Raw genomic sequence first — 10,868 nt, 5'->3', positions numbered from 1 at the left:
AGAAAGAAAGAAAGAAAGAAAGAAAGGAGAGAGAGAAAGAAAGGAGAGAGAGAAAGAAAGGAGAGAGAGAAAGAAAGAAAGGAGAGAAAAAAAAGGAGAGAGAGAAAGAAAGAAGAAAGAAAGAGAGATTACCTGACTTCAAAACTTCACAAAGCCCCTAAAAGGATATAGACAGTTCTTAAATACTGATACGAAAACATATATTCAGCTTTTCATATCTGAGACTGTAAACGGCCACAAGACAATCCCACCTATTTTTGAAGGGATAAACATGCACTTCCTCCTTACATTTTCATTCTTCATGGAGGACTAGAGAAATCACTTATGGGCTTTCCTATATATTTTTATGTTGACATTTGTTTACATAAAACACCAGAATGAATGATTAATCCAAACTGATCTCATACCTTCGCATTCTCATGACATTAGAAAGGGCTTCAGGGCCACTTTAATTACTATTGTTCCATCGGAAAACGATGCAGTTCTTTACTGCACAAGAATACCCTGACGAACAGCAATGAGTGACCAATTACAGGGCAATCACTTTCCGGCATGGAATGCTTCAGGGCTAAATGTCAACCAGGACATAGAAATAGCGCTGCGTGTTTTCAAAAGTAAACAGGCTCTTGTGGGACCTTTTACAGTTCCCTAGACAGCAGGCTAGGTTAACAGCGCATCCAATAAACCTCTAATAATGCAACACTTCCTCAGAAGTTCACCATAAAGCATGAGTACATCTAGGTTTGAAACTAAGAGGGAGTGTGAATGCAGATGACGGTAACTGCCACCAACCAAATCCAAAAATAAAATTTAGCTAAGGTTCAATCTACCCAAAGCTATAGGAACAATATTGTGGGGTGGCACACTGCTGCCTCACAGCGCCAGGGAGCCGGGTTCAATTGCACCCTCACACGTCTGTGTGGAGTTTGCTCACATTCTCCCCATGTCTGCGTGGGTTTCCTCCCACAGTCCAAAGACATGCAGGTTAGGTGGATTGGCCGTGCTAAATTGTCCAGCGTGTCTAGGGATGTGTTGGCTAGATGGGTTAGCCATGGGAAATGCACAATTACAGGGATAGGATAAGAGGCTGGGGTTAGGCGATTTGTTCTTCGGAGGGTCGGAGCAGACTTGATGGGCTGAATGGCCTGCTTCGTGTGTGTGTGTGTGTGTGTGTATCAGGGAGGCGCGGGGTGAGTAAATGATAGGTAGAGATAGAGCCTAGGGAAAGAGAAAAACCAGTTGGGCAGACAAAAGAATGGGTAAGTTAGCCTGGGAGAATGAATAGCTGCTAATGGGGGCCATTAATGGGTTGTTTGTGGTAGCAGCACAGGGCTGGTGTTTGGGGTTGGGGTAAGGACATGGGAGAAGGTGTTCAAGCCCTAAATTTGGTGAACTCGATACTGAATCCTGAAGGCTGCACAGTTCCCAAGCAGAAAACGAGGTGTTGTTCCTCCAGCTTGCACTGAGCTTCACTGGAACACTGCAACAAGCCTGAGACGGAAATGATGGCCAGGGAACGTGGTGGTGTGTTGAAGTAGCAGACAACTGGAAGCTCAGGGTCTTTTTTGCGGACAGAACATAGGTGTTCTGCAAAGCGATTGCCCAGTCAGCGCTTCATCTCCCCAGTGTACAGACCACCTTTTGAGCAGCAAATACAGTAGACTAGATTAAATGAACTGCAGGTAAATCACTGCTTCACCTGGAAGGTTTATCTGGGGCCTTGGATAGTACAAAGGGAGGAAGCAAACAGGCAGATGTTACACATTCTTGCATTGCATGGGAAGATGCCATGGGGATGTGAGGAGATGTTGAGAGCAGAGGAAGAGTGGACAAAGGTGTCCTGGAGGTAACATTCCCTGTGGAAGGCTGACAAAGGAGGGTAGGGGAATATGTGTCTGGTAGTGCATCCCGCTGGAGGTGGTGGAAATGGCAGCTAAAGATCCTTTAAATGTGGATGCTGGTGGGATGGTGGGGGAGGACAAGGTGGACACTATCACTGTTGTAGATGGGAAGAGAGGGGTTTAGGGCTGAAGTGCAATAGATGGGTCAGAAATGGCTGAAGGCTCTGTCAACAACTGTGGTAGGAAATCCTCAGTTTAGGAAGAAGACGGACATTTTGGAGGCCCCATTGCTGAAGTTGGTAAAATTGGAACAAATCAATGGAGATGGAGGAACTGGGAGAGTGGAATAGAGTGTTTACAGGAAGCAGGGTGTGAGAATGTATAGTCAAAGTAACTGTGCGAGTTGGAGGGTATATAGAGATATTGGTGGCCAACCTATCCCCGTTTGTAGGATACAATTCATCTGGACTAACAATTTATCTAATTTTAAAGAGGTCAGTACCTCTACTACCTCCCATCTCATTACGGTAATTTTATCTAATATTTCACAACCCTCCACTAATGAGAAAGTCTGCATCACCTCTTTCCTTTGTAAGGACAGAACAAAATACTCATAAAAAAGAACCCTGCCTACATCTTCTGTATCCACACACAAGTAGCCATGTACATCTCTGTTCACCCAACCCTTTCCATAGAATAGTACGAGCAATGGATGACTAAGAAAACATCTTTGGATTACCATAATTTTTCCTAGACAGTAATTTTTCATATCTTCTCCTTGTTTCCCTAATTTTCTTTCTCACTTCATTCCTGTACCTTCCATGCTGTAAGCTTCCTAAAGTGAGATTATTGCAAGTTCTCTTTTTCCTACTTTAACATGTCCAATATGTTTCTAGATAACTAGGGAGCTCAGTACTTTTTCTTTGTGGGGACATATCCATACCATATGTGTACAATCTCACTTTTGAATACTCCTACTTATTTGCTAATGACCTTCCTACTATCTATCAGGTTTGTACAGTTTGCATTTCCCCTATTTAGAGCTTTTACACTTGTTCCACCATTCAGTCTTCCCCTAATTATGTTAAATTCTCTCTGTATTATGGCCACTATCTCCAAAATGGTCACCACTGTAATGCCAACAACCTGCACAGCTTTAAGGCTAAATCAGATAGGATTTAGATATGGTGCACCTATAAAAATTGGGTAAGAGTCCTTGTGGACATACCGAATTTCCTCAGCCTCCTGAGGAAGCACAGACATTGTTATGCTTTCTTGACCAGCACATCGACGTGGATGGACCAGGACAGTCTGTTGGTGATCATCACTCCCAACCGGGAACTTGACACTCCTGACCATCTCCACTTCAGCACCATTGATGTAGACAGGGATGTGCCCTCCACCCGGCTTCCTGAAGTCAATGCCCAGCTCCTTCGTTTTGCTGATTTTGATGGAAAGATTGAGTGCTAAGTGGCGTGGTGTAAAGGCAACAATCTCTTTCCTGTGATAGTAGGCACTGCAGATGCTGGAGAATCCGACACAACAAGGTGCAGGGCTGGATGAACACAGCAGGCCAAGCAGCATCAGCTCCTATGATGTTGCTTGGCCTGCTGTGTTCATCCAATCTCTTTCCTGTATTCTGTCTCATCATTGTTGGAGAGTCGACCTACGACAGTGATGTTGTCAGCAAACTTGTAGATGGAGTTGGGCCGGAATTTGGCCACGCTATCATGAATATGTAAGGATTTTAGTAAGGGGCTGATTATGCAGCCTTGCAGGGTACTGGTGTTGAAGATTATGGTGGAGGAGAACAAGAATAGGCAACAACACCTCCTCTGCCTTAATTCCATATGATCCTCTCATTACACAATTCCCTACCACTACTGCTCTTATATTCGCCGTCCCCCTATATTTCCCTCCCCCACGCAGATAAGTCACCCATGCAGCTGACTTGACTGAACTCTCTTGAGGAACCATCACCCTCACCAGTATCTAAAATGGAATACTGATTAGCAAGCATGATACTCCTCCAATACCTACCTGGTTTTCTTAAATGGCCTGGCCATCATCCATTACATCTCTACTTCCGTATGCTTCTCAAACGCAGTGTGACCACCTCCTTAACTGTGCTTCCATTTATTCCACTGCACAACATGACTCAAAGCTCTTCTCAAATTCCAAAATCTGGAGCTCAAGCTTGTAACAACTTATCCACCCCTCAAACTCCCTTCTAATCTTTACAGTCTGGACAAGCAAAGTAACATTCAGTACACACAAGGCAGCATTGGGCGAAATCTCTATTTATACTTCCTGGAAACAACTCAAGCTTCAAAAACAACCTGATTAAGCCAGCCACCAACTAACTAGTTACAGTTTCTCTCAGAGCTTCGAAACCCCTTATACATGCTTAAAGTTAATAACTGCTAAATTAAAGGAAAATGAAACTTCAGATAACAATGACCCCTTAACACTCTCACAATAACTAACTCCCAGGGCAGGCAAATGTAGTGTTGCCAGGAGGCACGCACAGCAGCCAAATCTGTGCAGTCAGCTCGTCAACTCTTTGTTGGTGAAGGCAGGGAGATAAATGTCTCTCAATCCAAGGTAATCAATACTGAATGAAGGTCTGGATATCAGGCAAGTAGAGCAGGACACTGACACAGACACCCTTTGCCCTTGCTGCTGAATCCCCCAGCACCACCCCCCCACCTTACTTTCCCTGTTCCCTGTAAAACCTCCCCTCTTCTCCCTACATTACTTAAAGGTGGCTTGCATGGGTTAATCCATGCTCCTGGGATCCCAGTTGTGACCAGCTGTGCACAAGAGTGGCCAGACTCTGACTGGACATGAACTTTCAGTCAGTGAGTTTATCACCCCCAGGGATTGGACAGCAGGGGAAAGCTCACCAGTGGCCTTGGCATACTCCATCAGTTGAGGGCTCAGCGAGCAATCCCAAAACACAGCCACCGCCTGTCTCTGGCCTGCAGGTGACAGCCTTATGTTTCAAAAGCATTCTGTCCCATAGGTTGTAATCTGCTGGCTGATTAGCATTCACTGAACTGGTAAGGTTAATGATTCTCTCGCTTTATGTCCTTTCCTTCTCTACTTTAAATCTTCCACCATCACCCTTCTCCTCAAAGAAACAACCTTGAACTCCTAACCCAACTCCAAACTCTCTTTCCTCTTAAGCCTTTGAATTGGTCACCTCCCAAATCTACACCCATCGTTCCCTAATATTTTGGAGATGAGCTTTGGGCTACAAGTCCATGCCATCATTCAGACCACTTATTTCTGCAACAACACTGGACTCCAGCAATTCATCTGCTGTTGTAATCCTCACTCAATTAGGACATCTCCCAGGATGATTATTCCAAGATTGACATGGTGGGCTGAAGGGCCTGCTTCTATGCTATAGACACATCTGGCTTGCCTGTCATAAAGCATCATCCATAAATTTGAGTTTTACAAGCTCTATTGCTTAGACCCTTACAAAGTCCTCTGCTCACTAACCAAAAGTGAAACCAGCCAAGTAATCACTTCAAATTTTAAAATTCTCATTCTTATTTTTAAAGCCTCCATGACCTTGCTGCTCCCCAATTCTAATTTCCACCAGCCTATACTCCTTTGAGAGGGACACCAGTTAAAAACAAAATGTCTTCCTTTTAAGACAGATGGAGAGAATTATTTTTTTCCCCCCATAATCAGAAAGTTGCTAATCTCTAAAGTAGTGGAGGTTGTGTCACAGAATTATTCAACATTTTTTTATTAATTCATGGGATGAGGGCATTGCTGGCTAGGCCAGAATTTATTGCCTCTGCTTAATTGCCCAGAGGGTAGTTAAGAGTCAACCACATTGTTGTGGGTCTAGAGTAACATGTAGGTCAGCCCAGATAAGGATAGCTTCCCTAAAAGGACATCATGGTCATCACTAGACCCTTAATTCCAGAATTTTCAATTGAATTCAAACTCCACCATCAGCCTCAGCATGACTTGAACCCAAGTTCTCGGGGTCTCTGAATTAATAGTCTAGTGATAATATCAGTAGGCCACCGTCTTCCCCAATTCCAATGAATTATTCAAAACTTGGATAAATTTTTGATTTCTGAATTAAGGGTTATGGGGGAACAGGCAAGAAAGACAGAGACCACAACCAGATAGCCAACATCATACTGAATGGTGGAGCAGGCTCAAGCAGCCAAATGGCCTTCCCTTGTCCCCAAGTCCTATGTTCTACATTCTGTGCTCCTCTAATTCTTGCCCCCAATTTTAAATCACTCCATTATTAGTGCACGAGCTTCAGCTGCTTAAGCCTTAAACTCTGGAATTGCATCTTAAATCTCTCCATCTTTCCCTTGTTCTTCCTTTAAGACACTCCTTTAAATCTATCTCTGCCTTGTTACTTCACTCCTTTGCTGTGCTGTGGGACATCTTGTTTTGTTAAAGCTGACTTACTCAAGTTATTCCTGTCATCATAAAGTATTGATTTTAACTATTTATTTTAATCAAACTGAACGACTAAAGGAAAGTGAGGGCACAGCTGTGAGATCCAAACTACAAAAGGGTTAACTTATTAAAAATATACATTAAACAGTCATTCATGGCCAAGTTGTATTCTTTCCCATCATATTGACTAATTCATATTTGTTAATGAATGAAGCAATGCAATGACATTAATATTTCTAATCATAGAATCTGACTTTCTAATTTCTAATCTGACACAATATTTTTGATGGAAGACACAAACTAAACGATCAAGCTGCTTTATTTACTACAATAAGAGAAGACCTTCAGAATCAGGAACTAATCCTTTACCAATCAAAAACCTAAAAGATTCCACCATAAAATGCTTACAAGGAGCTGAAAAAAATTCGAACCAATTAAATCTCTGATTTTAGAAAGGAAGGTCGATCTTCATCTTCAGATTTCACTGCACATTCCCCTCAGGTCCTGATTCTCAGCTTTTCTTATATTTCAGTCCACAGAGGATTCGGCTGCAAATCAGTTTTTCCAATCTCCCTTTAATCATGGCAGGACTAGTTATTGCTTACTGTTTTGTGTTCCCTTCATTGATAGAGCCTCTGTGGATCCCTACAGGTCATAATTGTTAGATGGTGGAACAGTCTGTTGCCATGGTAACCCCAAAGCTTGACGAGAACATCTATTGATCACATTCCAAATAGAAAAAAAGCTTACGTTCGATCTTTTTGGCTCTTTGACCATTCAAAACAGGTTAAAATCAACTGAAACTTGGTAAACATTGCTAAAATCTTCAGACAGAAAGGACCTCTAATTAAAGCATTAATCCAACAGTTTTGCCCAGTTTTCCCGCTATTTGATGTTTTTAATTACAGCTGAAATCAACATTTCCCTTTTTTTACAATAGCAAGAAAAGTAAGATACTGCATTCTGTATCTATAGTAAAGTCCATAATGTCCCAGTGCACTGGATGCTGCAAATCCGACCATTCCAACTATTTACACTCAGTATGTCAAGAAAGTGATGGAAGGTGTCAACAGTAGTCTTATCAAGCAACAACCAGCTCACCAATGATCATTTGGTTCTGCCAGGGCCACTTAACTCCAGATACTGCTACTGACTTGGTCTAAATGTGGGGAAAAGAGCTGGATTCCAAAGGTGAGGCAAGTGTGACTGCATGTGACACCAAGGTAGCATTTCACCAAGTGAGGAATCAAGGAGCCCTAGAAAAATTGAAGTCAATGGAATCAGAGGGAAAATCCTCCAGCTGATTGGAATCATACCTAGCACAAAGCAAAGTTGTGGTGCAGTGGTAGTATCCCTACCTCTGGGCCAAGAGGCTTGGGTTCAAGTCACACCCTGTTTCAAAGATGAGTAATAAAATCACTGAACAGGTTGATTAGAAAATAACTATTGCTCTGGTGCAAAATATCTAAGATCCCTGCTTCTGGGCCAGAAGGTCGGGGGTCAAGACCCCTCCAGAAATGAGAATCTCTGAACAGGTTGTGAGATATTGTATTATGATTCTCTTTACCAACTCCCTCGCAAGTGCTCGATGTTTACTATACCGCGTTGCCATTCATTCATAACTCTTTACTAACTCACTCATAAGTGCACTATGTTTATCATACTGCATTTCCATTCACACTTTCATAAAACTGCGTTTTTGTAGTATATATTTTATAAACTAAATTAAACACCCCTTCTTACCCATTACTATCTCTTTACACCTTTCAATTCTTTTCGGCCCATGCTCAAACAGTATTTAGACTTGTTTCTGTGTCAAAGGCTACCCCTGAATAAGTGTTAATACCGTAACCTACTCAGAACAATGCCTTCCCTGCCATCTATAACCCATAAGAAACTATAGAAAGACTATAATATTAATTAGCCCTTAGCAACCGTTTCTTGGGACCTGAATAGGTTGTAGACATCAAACAGTTTTCTCAATTCGTATGTACTCTTTAGATACATATTAAATAGGGCTGCTACCTCCTTTAATAAACTTATTATCAAAGCATGCTTCCATGAAACTGCATGAATGAATGTGTAAGCACTACCAAAGCCAGCAATAGTAATCGAAATCTCACAACCCAGCTGTGGTAGATCAGTTTAATATCGTCTCTACTTTTATTTAGTAAACACATAATTTCTCACTTATTTAGATCATATAGGTCTGGTATTTTTACTAACATTACTAATTTTAAAGACAAAAGGACTAACACCTCTTAATTATGCAAGCTCAGACCAGACAGACATTGTAATCCATCAGGAGTAACAGCCAACATTTAGCAAATACTTAAACCATCTCCTGCTTCCCCAGGACAGTTGTCACACAAGCTTTTGTGTATAATAGATACAACTATGTGACACCACAGTGCTAAAATTTTAATGTATGTAAAAACTGTGTATAAAAGAGTCTTCTGTAAAAGATTCCATCGCTGCCTCAAACTGTGCTACTGTGGATGCTCAATAAAGAGGTTATTTTTGCCACTCACCGAACTCGGTCATTACTGAAAACGATCCCACAAGGTTAACTGGAAAATATCAGAAAAGCAGCTGAATGACAATCATTTTTGCCTCATTACTGCAGAAGTTCTTCAGGTCCAACTATTTTCAGCTAGTTCATCAATGAACAGTACTGTATCATAAGGTGCCACACAATGACTCTCTTTAGTAAGAGAAATAGATTCTAACCATAGCCTCTTGACTTTAATTAGCATTACCACTGTTGGATCTCCCATGCCAATATCCTGGCAAAATTCATTTGACCAGCCATATAAATTCTGTTGATACAATAACAGATCAAAGGCTAGAAATTCTGAAACCTGTAACTCATCTTCTGTGATAGAAGGAACTGCAGATGCTGGAGAATCTGAGATAACAAGGTGTAGAGCCTTGACGTTCATCCAGCTCTACACCTTGTTAACTCATCTTCTGTCTCTGGTTACCATCACAAGCAAGATTCAGATTGTGATTGAATAGTTCCCACTTGCCTGGATGAATTCAACTCCAAAAACACTCAAGAAGCATTGAGACTACCTACTTGGTAACTCATCCACCACCTTGAATATCAACTCCATCACTGGTTCACAGTGGCAGCAGTATGTACTATATAAAGCATGCACTGTCAGTCTTACTCCAGCATCTGCAGTTCTTGCTTTCTCTGCGTTGTCACAAGTCATCCAAACCTCCCGCAACAGCACTTTCTAAACCTACGTCTTCTCACATCCACAGCAGCAAGGTCAGTGGACACTTGAAAACATCCCCACCAAATTATACACCATCATGATTTGGAACTACCTTAACATTCTTTCATTGGGCCTTTTTCAAAATGATGAAACTCTCTCCCGAATAGCTTTATGGGTGTACCTACATCACACCGACTGCAGTGGTTCAAAGCAACAGTTCATCACCACCTTTTCAAAGGGCAATTATGCATGGCTGATAAATGTTGGACTTGTTGTTAGTGCATCCTATAAACAAATGGAAAAGATGTGTATGAACAATATACTTGAGCTGAAACAGTAACATCCCTGTGTTGTCTAAAATGTTGACTGACTTGTTTGGTGCTTTGTTGTTTATTTGGTGTAGCAATTAATTACCTGTTTTTCCATTGATATCAACATTTGATTATGTTTTTAAATAGTTCAGTACATATACAGACAGGGTGGTTAAAAAGGCATTTGGCACACTTGCCTTCATTGCTCAGTCCTTTGAGTACAGGAGTACGGAAGTCATGTTGAGGTTGTACAGGAAATTGGAGTACTGTGTCCAGTTCTGGTCACCCAGTAATAGGGAGGATATTATTAAGTTGGACAGGGTTCAGAAGAGATTTACCAGGATGTTGCCAGGTATGGAAGGTTTGAGTTAAAAAGAAAGGTTGGATAGGTGGGGGCTTTTTTCACTGGAGAGGTCGGGAGGTGACCTTATAGAAGTTTATAAAATCATGAGGGGTATAGGTATGGTTAATGGTAGGTGTCTTTTCCCTAGGATGGGGGATTTCAAGACTAGGGGGCACATTTTTAAGGTGAGAGGAAAGAGATTTTAAAAAGACACGAGGGGCAAATTTTTTACACAGAGGGTGGTTCTTGTGTGGAATAAACTTCCTGAGGAAGTGGTGGATGTGGGTACAAGTACAATGTTTAAAAGACATTTAGGATAAGTACATGTATAGGAAAGGTGTGGAGGGATATGGGCCTGGAGCAGGCAGGCGGAACCAGTTTAGTTTGGGATTATGTTTGGCATGGACTGGTTGGACCGAAGGGTCTGTTTCCATGCTGTATGATTCTATGACTCTGAGAGAATTCAGTGTTTGAAAATGAATTTTTATTCTGTGGGCTGCAAACACTTTCAAATCCTTATAGATGTAAAATCTCCCTCTCGCCCAACAATGGCAGGGTATGCCATTAAAAAAATGAATGGTCTCAGTAACAGTATTAACCTGTAAATCCAACAGCAACTTTCACCAATTGAACATTTAAACATGCAAGTCAGGAGACACCCTGCTTGTCATGAAGCCGCAGAATAATGCTTCCTGCAGTCAGTTAG

The 10,868-nt window shown here is 41.7% G+C and overlaps 1 protein-coding gene across 1 annotated transcript in view; it reads right to left on the bottom strand.

Annotated features, from left to right (window-relative positions):
* meak7 (MTOR associated protein, eak-7 homolog) overlaps positions 1–9,743 on the bottom strand; it is a 39,492-nt gene extending 29,749 nt beyond the window's left edge. The window contains exon 1 of the mRNA XM_048606075.1: positions 9,694–9,743. The gene's annotated coding sequence lies outside the window, so the exon portion shown is untranslated. The remainder of the gene's footprint in view (positions 1–9,693) is intronic.
* Positions 9,744–10,868: the final 1,125 nt, after the last annotated feature.

This window comes from Rhincodon typus, chromosome 15 (assembly GCF_021869965.1).
Source record: "Rhincodon typus isolate 14 chromosome 15, sRhiTyp1.1, whole genome shotgun sequence".
Lineage (NCBI taxonomy): Eukaryota > Metazoa > Chordata > Chondrichthyes > Orectolobiformes > Rhincodontidae > Rhincodon > Rhincodon typus.
This window is presented reverse-complemented; position numbering and strand designations above follow the sequence as displayed.